The sequence below is a fragment of the Oryctolagus cuniculus genome, chromosome 11, assembly GCF_964237555.1.
Source record: "Oryctolagus cuniculus chromosome 11, mOryCun1.1, whole genome shotgun sequence".
Lineage (NCBI taxonomy): Eukaryota > Metazoa > Chordata > Mammalia > Lagomorpha > Leporidae > Oryctolagus > Oryctolagus cuniculus.
In genome coordinates this window covers 72,284,652-72,297,923 of record NC_091442.1, presented here as the reverse complement: position 1 = coordinate 72,297,923, position 13,272 = coordinate 72,284,652, and the positions used below count along the sequence as shown (strand labels likewise).

At 45.8% G+C, this 13,272-nt stretch overlaps 1 pseudogene; it reads left to right on the top strand.

Annotated features, from left to right (window-relative positions):
* The first annotated feature begins 2,657 nt into the window (after positions 1-2,657).
* LOC138844390 (farnesyl pyrophosphate synthase pseudogene) lies at positions 2,658-13,047 on the top strand (annotated as a pseudogene).
* Positions 13,048-13,272: the final 225 nt, after the last annotated feature.

Sequence of the window (13,272 nt, the reverse complement as noted above, 5' to 3'; positions counted from 1 at the left end):
GATCATACTAAAGATCTTGTCATTGTAGGTACTTTATAATCTTAGTTTCATCATTCTATTTTCTGACATCTCACTGCCTAGCTTTCCAAAGTTATTTCAGTTAGCACCCAAGAATCCTTTAAGTCCTTATCAAGAAAAAATCTACATATACACAAAATTATTCATTGCAGCATTGTTCTTAAGAAAACATTGGAAAAATGTACATCATTTGGATTCTTTTAAGATTTATTCATTTATTTGAAGGCAGAGTTACAGAGAGAGAAAGAGAAATATAGTGTCAGAGAGAGATCTTCCATCTACTGGTTCATTCCCCCAAGTGGCTGCAATAGCCAGGCCTGAGCCAGGTTGAAGTCAGAAGCCTGGAACTCCATCCAGATCACCACATGGTTGCAGGGGCCCAAGTACTTGGGCCATCTTCTGCTGCTTTCCCAGACACATTAGCAGGAAGCTGGATTAGAAGTAGAGCAGCCAGCACTTGAGCAATTGCTCATATGCAACGCCCGTATCCCAGGCAGTGGCATAACCCACTATGCCACAATACTGACCCCTTTGTGCTTCTTATCTGCACCTGTTGAGATGAATTATTTGGCTTTTTCTTTTTAAAATTTATTAATTTATTTGAAAGACTGAGTTAAACACACACATGGAGGGAGAGAGAAAGAGATCTTCCAGCCACTGGTTCTCTCCCAAGATGGCTGCAGTGGCTGCAAATGTACATCTTTAACAGCATAGTTTTAAAAATTATCTGAAGAAGGGCCTGGCTTTTGGAACCAGGGAACAACTGTATGGAGAGAGCAGCCCAATGAGCTGTCACCTTCAGACAGAGTTTGCAGGCAGCTGTGGTGACTCAGCAAGGGAGGAGCCATGGAAATAAATTCCCAGCCTCCCTCTTAGCCTCCTCTACTATTTTCTGCCAGTGACTCAGAACTGAATAATAATTAGTAAATTTCCTTTTGGGAAGGCACAGACTTCCATTTGAGAAGATGCAAGTGTGGACACCGGCTCTGTGGTGCAGCAGGTAAAACCACACCTGCAGTGCCTGCATCCCATATGGGCGCTGGTTGGAATCCTGGCTGCTCCACTTCCGATCCAGCTCTCTGTTATGGCCTGAGAAAGCAGTAGAAGATGGGATGGCTCAAGTCCTTGGGCCCCTGCACCCATTTGGGAGACTTGGAAGAAGCTCCTGGCTCCTGGCTTCAGATCTGCACGGCTCTGGCTGTTGCAGCCAGTTGGGGAATGAACCAGCAGATGGAAGTTCGCTCGCTCGCGCGTTCTCTCTCTCTCTCCCCCTGCTTCTCCTTCTCTCTCTGTGTAACTCTGACTTATAAATAAATAAATATTTTTTTTAAAAAGGAGATGATGATGACACAGTATCAACAGACTACTAGTGGTCAGGGTACAAGACCACAACACCTGTACCCTCTGAGAATCCATGTCAACCCCTGCCTAAGGAGGAAGCTCCCAACCTGGGGCGCTGTGGGGGTGGAACATACTTGGGAGGGGTCAGGATCCTTGAGGGTTCTCAAAGGCGATTATGGAGCTCAACTGAACTATTTTCAACCTTTCAAAACACGTATAGCATAGAAACTACACCTATCCTAGGTAAGACCCACAAGCAAACTGCAATGTTGTACTTTCTAGTCAGTATAGTATGAATTCATGCTGATCCCAGGTGTGATAGATGGCTTTTGGTCAATTTAATAAGAAAAGAGCAGCGTTTTAAAAATATGAACAGCCTCAAGCATAGATTCCCAAGCAGGGAAGTTCTAGGCCTTTCCTGACTTTACGTAGTCAATGAGTCTCGGAACTACAGTTTATAATTTATGAAACTGTTTCACCACTGAAAACCACAAAATGATGCTGCATTTATTCACCTGGAATCATGGACTAATTCTCCAGTTTTAATGAAATAAATCATCAATAAAGTAGTACAACATGTTTGCATTAAAAATATTAAACAGGCGCAGGCATTGTGGTGTAGTAGGTTAAGTCTCTGCCTGTTATGCCAGCATCCCATGTGAACACCGGTTCAAGTCCCGGCTTCTCCACTTCCAATCCAGCTCTCTGCTATGGCCTGGGAAAGCAGCAGAAGATGGCCCAAGTCCTTGGACTCCTGCACCCAGGTGGGAGACCCAGAAGAAGCTCCAGGCTCCTGGCATCAGCCTAGCCCAGCTCCAGCCATTGCAGCCATTTGGGAAATAAATCAATCTCTCTGTCTCTCTCTCTCTGTAACTCTGCCTTTCAAATAAATAAAAAATACATCTTTTAAAAATATTAGACATGGCAGTGCTGTGGTGTAATGGGTAAAGCCGCCATCTGCAGTGTCAGCATCCCATATGGGCGCCAGTTCAAGTTCCAGCTGTTCCACTTCCCATCCAGTTTTCTGCTATGGCCTAAGTCCTTGGATGGCCTAAGTCCTTGGGCCCCTGCATCCATGTGGGAGACCCAGAAGAAGCTCCTGGTCCTGGTTTCAGATAAGCACAGCTCTGACCATTGCAGCCAATTGGGGAGTAAAGACTCTGCCTCTCCTTCTCTCTCTGTATAACTCTTTCAATTAAATAAATAAATAAATATTTTTAAAAAATTAGACAAAATGCTGTAAAATAAAACATTGTTTTGTTTCTAAACTCAGTAACATTAGTTTTTTGGGATTTTTTTTTTTTTAAGATTCTGGATGTATTCTTTGATTGACTCAACATAGTAGCCTTTAAGGGCTAGATTACAGTGATAGTTTTGTCTTCTTCTATTTAGCCTGATGAATTTCTTTAATACTTTCATGCAGAATTTGCTTTTTGTTGTATAATGAATCTACCTGTGTTACTAAGCTTCTGTGAAAAAGAAATCAAAAGGATATCAGGATGAAGAATATTTTGTTTCCCATAATACCTTTACTGTCTGAAGGACTTCGTTGGCTTTTAAAATGAGAGGGTTTATTAAAATGAAGAAAACATGAAGATTTCAGAAATGTCACTGTTAACATTGGAGTATACGGGGGAGAGGCACCAGCGTGATCTTCAGGGGCCCAGCTTGTATTGGAGACAGAAGGCAAGAGCTGCCCAGCAAGAGGAAAAGCAGATGGAGTTTCTGTCGCTCCCATAAGTATCATGAAGTTCAAAACTCTCAAAGTGTCAAAGCATTAGCCAGATAAAAACACAGATAAAAGGCTTTTCCCCCCAAACACGCCTGAAACCCGCAGTGCTTTTTGATGCTGAAGACATGTAAAACTTCACATGCAGTGGTGTGTTTCTCATCAATGAACACTTCAAAGCCTGGTCACAGAACGCAAGGTGTCACCTGTCTTCCCCAAGCCCTCACCCTTAGCCGTGGCCTAATTTCATCTGCTCAGATTGCAGAACTCAGGAATCTCACACTGAGCAGTCACAATTCATAGAATTTCTGTTCTTAATTTATTCCAGACACGTATTCACTGACAAAATAACTCAAATAGATAGGCTTTGGGCATATGCAAAACTGAAAAATAATCTCTCAGGGTTGGGAGCCCTCCAGGAGAAAGTAGCATACCTTATCCAGGTCACAGACTTCCTTTTGAATGCCAGCAGAAACTCAGAAATGCCAGAGCCTGGGGCAGGTTGTGTGTGTGTGTGTGTGTGTGTCACTGTCCAGGGAAATGCAATGGGGCATGATTAATGCAGTCACAAGGATCAAATCAGCAAAGCTGCAGACAGGTGTGGTGACTGGTTCTAAATAAGACCTTTCTTTTCAAATTATCTTTAGCTCTTTAAATGTGTCCTCCCCAGAGGCTTATGCATGGTGTGAAATTTGGGAGACAGCTTGAATGTCCATCAAAATAGAAACAGCAAGATAAACTATGGTATATCATTCTCAGTAATCTTAGGCATTTGTTTAAAAGTATAAGTTTGATCTCAAAATACTGACATGGAAAATGACTATGAATTTTTTTTTTTAACAAAAAGGCAAATAGATGGGAGCAGGCATGTGGTGCAATAGTTAAGACACCACTTGGAATGCCCAAGTCCCATACTGCCATACTGGATCGTCTGGATTCCAGCTTCCTGCTAATAACACACACCCTGGGAGGCAGTCAGTGATGGCTGAAATACCTGGGCCCCTGCTACCCACATGGGAGACCTGGATTGAGCTCTGGTCTCCTTCAGCCTATCCCTGACTGTTGGGAGCATTTAGGGAGTGAGCCAGTATATGAAATAAGTCTCTCTGTCTCTGTCTGCCTCTGTCTCTCTCCAACCCCCTCTCTTTCACAGAAATAAGGTAAAAATTTTAAAATATATATGTGGCACACTTTTTTTAAAAATACAATGTATATACTAATACTCCATTGTTACAAAGTTTCCATTGTAATGGATTCTATCTTTGTGCAACCTCTAAGATTTCCTCTACTGCTTCTTTTTTCTGAAGATAACCTCCATAACCCCTCTTTCACCCCTAGCACAACTGCAGGCTTGGCTGAGCTCCCTGAGCCGGCTGCAGGCCTGGTTGGAAGCCTGGGCCTGCACGTCTCTTATGCCCCACACACTGAGCCCTATCATCCTCAAGCCGCAACTCCATTTCTAGGTGTGGATGAAATGCACACTATGAAGCAGGGCAGCTGGCTTCCTGAATGGCTGCCACGGGCTGGAAATACGCAAAGTTACCTCCCCATGCGGTAGAACTTGGCCAATGGGGAATGAGAGGCAGGAGAGGTCCAAGGAGAAAAACGCTCCTCCTTCCACCTGGGGTAGACTATTTGGTTTCTACTTGCAGCTTTTCCAGAGGAATCCTGCATGCCTGGTAGACACACCCGCCCAACATCTGCCAGGCGTCGGCCAGGCCCATTGTGCAACAGTGATCACAGAGGTCACTGTTTTGCATCTTTGTTGCCTCACTTCCATTTTTTGTCTGCCCCTCACCATCCTTGCTAGCATATCCCACCTAAAGTAACCACACAGTAATCCTCACCCCTGGTTCTCCTGTCTAGGAGATCTGGGTTAAGATCACAAGCAAAGTCGATGGTGAAGCTATGTGTGCAATCTTGATGAATGTATATACGCAAGCATGCACCTGTGCGTGCTTTAAGTGCCCAGAAATGTGGAGATACAACTTAGACCTAATAGTAGTCTGCCTTTTCTGCTTACATTTCTTTTTTCAACTAAAATTTGTTGTTTATTTGAAAGGCAGAAAGAGAGAAATGGAGACAGACAGACAGGGATCCTATATCTGTTTGTTAATTCCCCTGAGCTAAACCGAATGCGAGAGCCAGGAACTCTATCTGGGTTTCCTACGTGGGTGTCAGGGACTAGAGTATTTGAGCCAGCACTTGCAGCCTCGCAGGGTTTGCATTAGCAAGAAGCTGGCATTGGAAGCAGAGTAGGAACTTAAACGCAGGCACTCAGATATGGGGTGTGGTGTCCCAGGGGTGTCTGAACCACTGTGTCAAATGCCCACCTCCGCTAACATCTTTTTAGTGAGTGTGATTTACTTTTGTCTATTTTACTAAACAGTAATTTAAAACCACCAAACCATGCCATATTAATAAGCTTAGTATGTTTCCCTACTTTATTCCTTTGCAGGGTTTGATATATCACTAAATTGTTGCACTTTGGGGCAAAGTCAGTCCACAATATTACTTGACAGCTGATCATGGCCCCCCACTCACATGCTTACACCTAAGCCACACACACACACACACACACACACACACTTCTTTCTTGCTGACAAATTCCAGTTTTGCTTGTCTTCACCCTCTCAATAGTTCCTCTTACCCTCTGGGGAGAAGCAGAACTAGAACCATAGTATCATTGAGTCAGTCACTGGGCAACCTTGGAGACTCCTACTTCTAGAATATTTACTTGTGAGATAACAAATGTGCTGACAATTGAAACTGGGTGTTCCTTTAATTGCCTTCAGAAGCATCCTGAATCTTTCTCCCATTTATACATAAAGATATAACATATTTACATTAACATACAGACATACATTCATCCAGACACTGCTATCATGTATCTCACAGACTCTGAGAGGTAATGTTTGTCTTCTTTAACTTTATCTATTCTACTTGTAACATCTGCACACAGTAGGAGTTCAACAAACGTTTCTTGAATGAAACTGATACGATCCACTAATGTCAATCTGAATTTTAAATATTACATACTATACATCTGGTAGGAGGTTAAGTAATAGCAGGGAAGAGAGGGTACACAAAATAAAATCTGAACCACTTCTCATTCAAAAAGCTTGAGGCTATCAGTAAACAAAATTAATCACTAAACTGCATTTTTTTTTTTTTTGACAGGCAGAGTTAGACAGTGAGAGACAGAGAGACAGAGACAAAGGTCTTCCTTCCATTGGTTCACCCCCCAAGTGGCCGCTAAGGCCGGCTGTCGCTCCCCCATTCGCAGAGGAACGACACAGGACCCTGCGCTGTTCTTTCGTCTGCTCGGCTCTTCCCGGGTTAGCTGCTGGTCCTTGCCGGGTTGGCTGCCGACCCCTCCACCTCCGTGGAGGGGCGGCACCCCCTGCCACTTTCCCCGCTTCTGCGGAGGAGCAGCACACCGCCAGCCGGCTCTCTCGGGGGCTGCTCAGGTGTTCCCTCAGATGTTCCCCTTAGAAGTTCCTGGTGCATGTTGTTTCTCTCCTCCTTTATAGTCCTCTTCCACCAATCCCAACTCTGCTACCCACACGCCGAGTACGCTGCTCTCCTCCAATCAGGAGCAGGATCAGCTCCTGCAGCTTATCAAACTGATGAGGCAGCTGCGTAGTTGTTTGCTCCTCCCCAGCGCCATATTGTGGGAGAGCAGATGCATAGAATAAGTCTTAATTCCAGTAACTTAGTCTAGTCTCAGTTGCTCCCCACAGCCGGCGCGTTGCGGCTGGTACACTGTGCCAATCCGAAGCCAGGAGCCAGGTGCTTCCTCCTGGTCTCCCATGTGGGTGCAGGGTCCAAGCACTTGGGCCATCCTCCACTGCACTCCCGGGCCACAGCAGAGAGCTGGCCTGGAAGAGGAGCAACCAGGACAGAATCCGGCGCCCCGACGGGGACTAGAACCCCGGGGTGCCAGTGCTGCAGGCAGAGGATTAGCCTAGTGAGCCGCGGTGCTGGCCATAAACTGCATTCTATAAACTATATGGCAGTACCCAGTGGATAGTAACAAACTGCAGTGAGGGTCGGTACTCCTCTCACCTTAATATTTCTGGACACAGCCAATTAACCACAACTTAAAAAAATAATTGTGGGGCTGGCGCTGTGACACAGCAGGTTGAGCCACCATCTGCAGTTCCAGCATCCCATCTGGGCGCCAATTCGAGTCCCAGCTGCTCCAGTTCCGATCCAGCTCCCTGCTGATGCACCTGAGAAAGCAGTAGAGAATGGCCCAGGTGCTTGGGCCCCTGCACCCCCGTGGGAGACCCAGAAGAAGCTCCTGGCTTCAGTCTGACCCAACCCTGGCAGTTGAGGCCATCTGGGGAGTGAACTAAGGGATGGAAAATGTCTTTCTCTTTCTCTCTGCCCCCACCCCCATCTCTCCCTCTCTCTGAAACTCTCATTTTCAAATGATTAAATAAATCTTTTTTAAAAAATCTGTTGCTTGTAGAGTAACCCTAGTGTTTGGGAAAAAATGCATGTTCATATGATATTATGATCTCTAGACAGAACTTGACAAGTCACCAACTAAGAATTGCTGCTGGTGTGGAGCCGGCATCCTGTGACCCAGATCAAGGCCCTGCATCCTCCACTTGGTCTAACTCTCCCCTGAAGTAGCTCCAGGACTGCAGTGACAAGCTCAGCCAACTTGAAACTACAGGCATGAATGGAGAGGAGTTGACACAGACAAATGGGATGCATTTATGCAATATTTATTTTCCTGGTACTGCGTGCCAGGAAATGTTCTAAGTGCTGGGAATTAAAGTGCAGTGAAAAGAAAAAGGGACAAAAATCCTCACCCACATGGAATTCATTTTCTAAAACCAGAAGGGGGCAGGGCCTTAGGAGTGGGTTGGAGGAACAGTCATCACAAATATCCAAAATTTATTTTAGCCTTTAGTTTCCTACCAAGGCCAGCTATGCATAAACTGGTCAAAGCAACAGAGTTCTGCCATCTTCCCCAGCCTCTTTGCAGCCCACACTGGCAGCTTTCTTCTACCCACCTCCACAAACGGCTTGCCCTGGGCTGCATGTCCGGTCAAATGAGTTCCAAAGTCTTTTAAAATTTTTATTTAATTATGTTCATTGTATTTGAAATACATACACAGAGAGAGACAGAGACAAAGATCGTCCATCCTCAGGTTCATTCCCTCAAATGCCCCTAACAGCCAGGGCAGGGCCAGGCCGAAGTCAGGAGGCTGGAACTCCATCCAACTCTCCTATAGGGTGGCAGCAGCCCGAAACTTGTACATCTTACACTGTTCCCAGGTGCATTAGCAGGGAGCTGGATCAGAAGTGGAGCAGCCAGGACTCGAACTCTGGGGCTGCCAATATCACAAGGTGGCTACATAACCCACTGCACCCCAGTGCCGGCCCCAGCAGTTTACTGATTCTTCTCTGATATTTGTGGAGTGCTTTTGTATTTGCAGAGCGCTCTTACCATAGCAGTAGTTTTATCCACATCACTGTCCCTGTGAGACTGGCAGCACAGCGCCAGCCCCCAGGATGGGCTTTGTGTTCTCTTTACTACTGAAGTGACTGCATCTCCAAGAAGTCCCTTGCCCAAGGCCAGCCAGCTGGGTCGCCCCTGCATGAGGAGCCTTCCAACTCCTTAGCAGTGTTGCTTCCCTTGAACTGTTGTGCCGCATGCTCAGGTTAGAATTTCAATGATTTGTTAACATTTTAATTATAACTCTCATTGTAGGAAGCTCGGCTGCACAACAGGACTGGTGGAATAGAGCTCCTGGGGCGGCTGTGTCTTTGGAACCCTCTCTCAGCTCTATAGTGTCATTTCCACCTGCAGATAGAGCCCGTGCCACCAGAATCACTCTCAAGTAACGTATGACTGATTAGACCCCATAACACAGCCCACGGGTCAGCGTTGATTGGCAACTGGGGTATTTCTGTCCTCCGAGTACAGCTGCTGCCCCTTCTCCCTGCAGGCTGCTGTCGGGAGCCCTGCCTCCAGCCCCCATAAAACACACCTCCACTCAGGAGTCAGCATCTAGACTGCACGGCTCATTCTTCCCCCACTCCATCGCTGGTATTGATGGGGTGATCATTAAATCAGAAGAAAATTGGGGGTGCTTTAAATAACTATGCCAGGACCCCACTAATCACCAAACTAAGGGATGGAAACTTTTAAAAATGGAAACATCCAGGGCAACCATTTGGCCTAGTGGTTAAGCTGCTGGTTAGAGTTCCCGCACCTGGGGTCAAGTCTCCACTCTGGCTCCTAATTCCAGCTTCCTGCTAATGTGAACCCTGGGAGGCAGAAGGTGATGGTTCCAGTGGGTGGGCTCCTGCTACCCATGGGGAGGCACTTTGACTGAGTCCAGTAAATGGAAGCGCACTCTCATTCACACTCTCTTTCTTTCTTTCTCTGCCTCTCAAATAAAAAAAAAAAAAAAAAAAAAAAAAAAAAAAAAAACCAGACAACCACAGTTGTTTTTCTTTCTTGGCATGCTAAAGGTGCCAGAAGACACAAGCGCATTTTACATCATACAAAAGAAGTCACTAAAAGTTGCATGCTATACAAATGAAACTTCAAAGGCAGAGGAAAGCTAGTTAAGGTAATTTTGAACGCTCTTAAAATGTGAAAAAAGGAAAACTATTTCACAAAGCACCTTTCCATCTCCTATGCAATATTGCAAAATTTAAATTTTCTACAGCAGCTTCCTAACATATAGCAATATATATTGGCCGTCGTTCCACATAGCAGGCTATTTAACTTTCATAGGAACCCAGTGAGGCAGTGTAACAAGGAGCACACATCCAGACAGGAATCTGCCTTATTAAGGCTTCAAACGAGAACAGCTATTACCACCCACCCTAGCACAAAAGCCTTCATTCATATCAAGTTTGCTTTGCTTCTCAATATCATAAAATAACATAGGTGCATTATAAAACTTTTTGAGAGATACAGAAAAGTAGAACACAGAAAAAATATCACCCATAATCATTATCTCACAAATATTTTCAGCATTCTGGTATATCTTCCCCAAATATTTGTATTTATACAATTATTCTGAATGTACTTATGATCATGCTACATTTAAAACATATCCTACTTTTCACTTAAATTATATTACATGGATTCCCCCATGCCATATTAAATTATTTCTAAGCATAATTTTACATAACTGCACACCAGTCAATCACTGTTCTCAGTTTGTAAGGCATTTATGTTGTCTCTGACTTCTTATAAATAATGTCACAGGGAACACTTTACACTAAATGCTTTCTCTGTACTTCATGTTGTTTCTTGATATTAAATTCCAAAAACTGAAATTATCTTAAAAGAACATTTTTTTTATTTTTGACAAGCAGAGTTAGACAGTGAGAGAGAGAGAGAGAGAAAGGTCTTCCTTTTTCCATTGGTTCACCCCCCAAGTGGCCGCTACAGCCGGCGTGTTGCGTCCGGCGCGCAGCGCCGATCTGAAGCCAGGAGCCAGGTGCTTCCTCCTGGTCTCCATGTGGGTGCAGGGACCAAGCACTTGGGCCATCCTCCACTGCACTCCCGGGCCACAGCAGAGAGCTGGCCTGGAAGAGGAGCAACCAGGACAGAATCCGGCGCCCCGACGGGGACTAGAACCTGGGGTGCCAGTGCCACAGGTGGAGGATTAGCCTAGTGAGCCACGGCGCCGGCCCAAAAGAACATTTTTTTAAGAACTATTTTATTTATTTGAAAGACAGGGTTTCAGAAAGAGGTAGAGTCAGAGACAGAGAGGTTTTCCATTCTGCTGGTTCACTCCCCAAATATCCACAATGGCCAGAGCTGAGCTGATCTGAAGCCAGGAGCCAGGAGCTTCTTCCGGGTCTCCCATGCAGGTGCAGGGGCCCAAGGACTTGGGTCATCCTCTACTACTGCTTTCTCAGGCCATAGCAGAGAGCTGGATGGGAAGAAGAGCAGCTGGACCATGAACCAGTGCCCGTTATGGGATGCCCACACTGCAGGCTGGGGCTTTAATCCATTGCACCACAGCACCGGCCCCAATAAGAACATATTTAAGGTTCTCGTTGCATATTAAAAATTGCTGCCCAATAGATTTCTATTGTCCATCAACAATGAACGTGACCTTTATAAGCACTGGATATTTTCCTGTGGGAAACGTGATTTGGGGAGATGAGGGAAGCACATTTCTTTGATATCTAAAGAGGCTTAGTTATTTCCCACATACTAGCCAAATAATTGCATTTTCTATTCTACAAATCCCTTATTCATATCACTAGTACATTGGGAGCTGTTACTCAAAGTATAAATTATAAATATCCACCATACCTAAAAGAGTTCTTTATGCTCAGACAATTAAAAATAAAGGAATTCATTAAGACTTGTTATATCGGGACTGGAGGTGTGGCACAGCAGGCGAAGCTGCCACCTGCAACGCCAGTGTCCCTTTGAGTCCCAGCCGCTCCACTTCTGATCCAGCTCCATGCTAATGTACCTAGGAAAGCAGTGGTAGATATGCTTGACCCCTGCACTCACACGGAGGACCTGGAAGAAGCTCCTGGCTCCTGGCTCAGGCCTGGCCCAGCTCCGACCACTGCAGGCATTTGACAAGTGAACCAATGGATGGAAAATTCTCTCTCTTGCTTGCTATGGCTCTCTTGTGCATGCGCTCTCTCTCTTTTCCTTTCTGCCTTTCAAATAAATAAATAAATCTTTCTTAAAAAGAATGAATACATGGATTACTTAATGAGAACAATATGTGATTTCAAGAAAGAACTTAAATATATAACAAATGGTGGTTTCAGTGAGATCCTGATATTAATCCTTAACACAGACTGGCAAAACCTGGCCAAGCAAGAACCAGCATCCAGGAACAGAGCACTTTGCTCCTCTCTCAGGATGAATGGAGACCAAAAGTTGAGTGTTTATGCCAAAAAAAAAAAAAAAAAAAAAAGGTAGGATTTCATCCAGCACTTCTTCCAGATTGCCAGGGTGCTGACTAGGGATGAGATGGAGCACCCAGGGACAGAAGATACTACAGCCCCACTTAGGGAGGCCCTGGGGTACAGTGCCACTGGTGGCAAGAACACCCAGGCTTGGATGGTGCTGTGGCATCGCAGGAGCCGGTGGTGCCAAGGAAACAGGATGCTGATAGTCTCCAGCACATCCTGACGTGGGCTAGCGTGTGGAACTGCTGCAAGCTCTCCTCCTAGTGTCAGACTACACCATGGATTCATCTCCCACCCACTGGGGACAGATCTGCTGTTATCAGAAGCAACGCATAAGCTTAGCTGCTGCCAACAATGCTCTCCGGAAGCATGCGTCTACCACCACCTGCTGTTATCCCACTGCTGGGAGCAGCCCTGTTACCTGAACCTGATGGAGCTCTTCCTGCAGAGCTCCTATCCAGCAGACCCTGGGCCTCCTCTCAGCCCTCTCGAGGGCAGATACACTGAGAAGAGGTGCAAATCCGTTGTCTAGTCCAAGACGGCTTTCTCCTCCTACCTTCCTATAGCTGCTGCCATGGATACGGCCGGCACCGCCCTAGGGAAGGTGCATGGTAATGGCAAGAAGAGCCTGCTGGAGGGGGCAGAGCTCCTTCAGAATCAGGATGACCACCCAGACTGCTCTAGGGACCCCCGTGTAGTAGGCAAGGCTGGCAATGACATCCAGGATGCAATGGGCCACTCCCAACAACATCACCCCCTGCAGGAGAATGAGGGGCAGAAAGAGGCTGAGAAGGTGGCCCCAGGGAAGGCACTATGCAAGGAGCTGGATCTGCCAGTGGTGTCCTTGCAGGGTGAGGACCGCTACAGCCACCTCATGAGTCTCACGGGGCAGTGCACGGCGCTCTTCCTGGGCCAGATCTGCAAGTGGAGAAAGTGACCTAGAGACTGCAAGTGCAGGGAGAGGAAGCGCCCGGTAAATTACTCTGAAACCTCAAAGAGGGAGAGAGACAGTTAGCAAATTAGCCTAAGTCTTAGAGGCAACTAAGGCAACATCCTCTGTCCAGGTCTGGGCAAGTCATGTTTTGTATTTGTCATCTAAGTAGCCTGACTGCCGTCCTCTGTGTTTTAACGTTTTACCATCTCATGCCTTCTGCTGGAGAAGCTGAAGCACACGTCGTTGCCATCTTTTTACTTTTTTAAGATTTATTTATTTATTTGAGAGGTGGAGTTACTGACAGAAAGAGGGAGAAACAGAG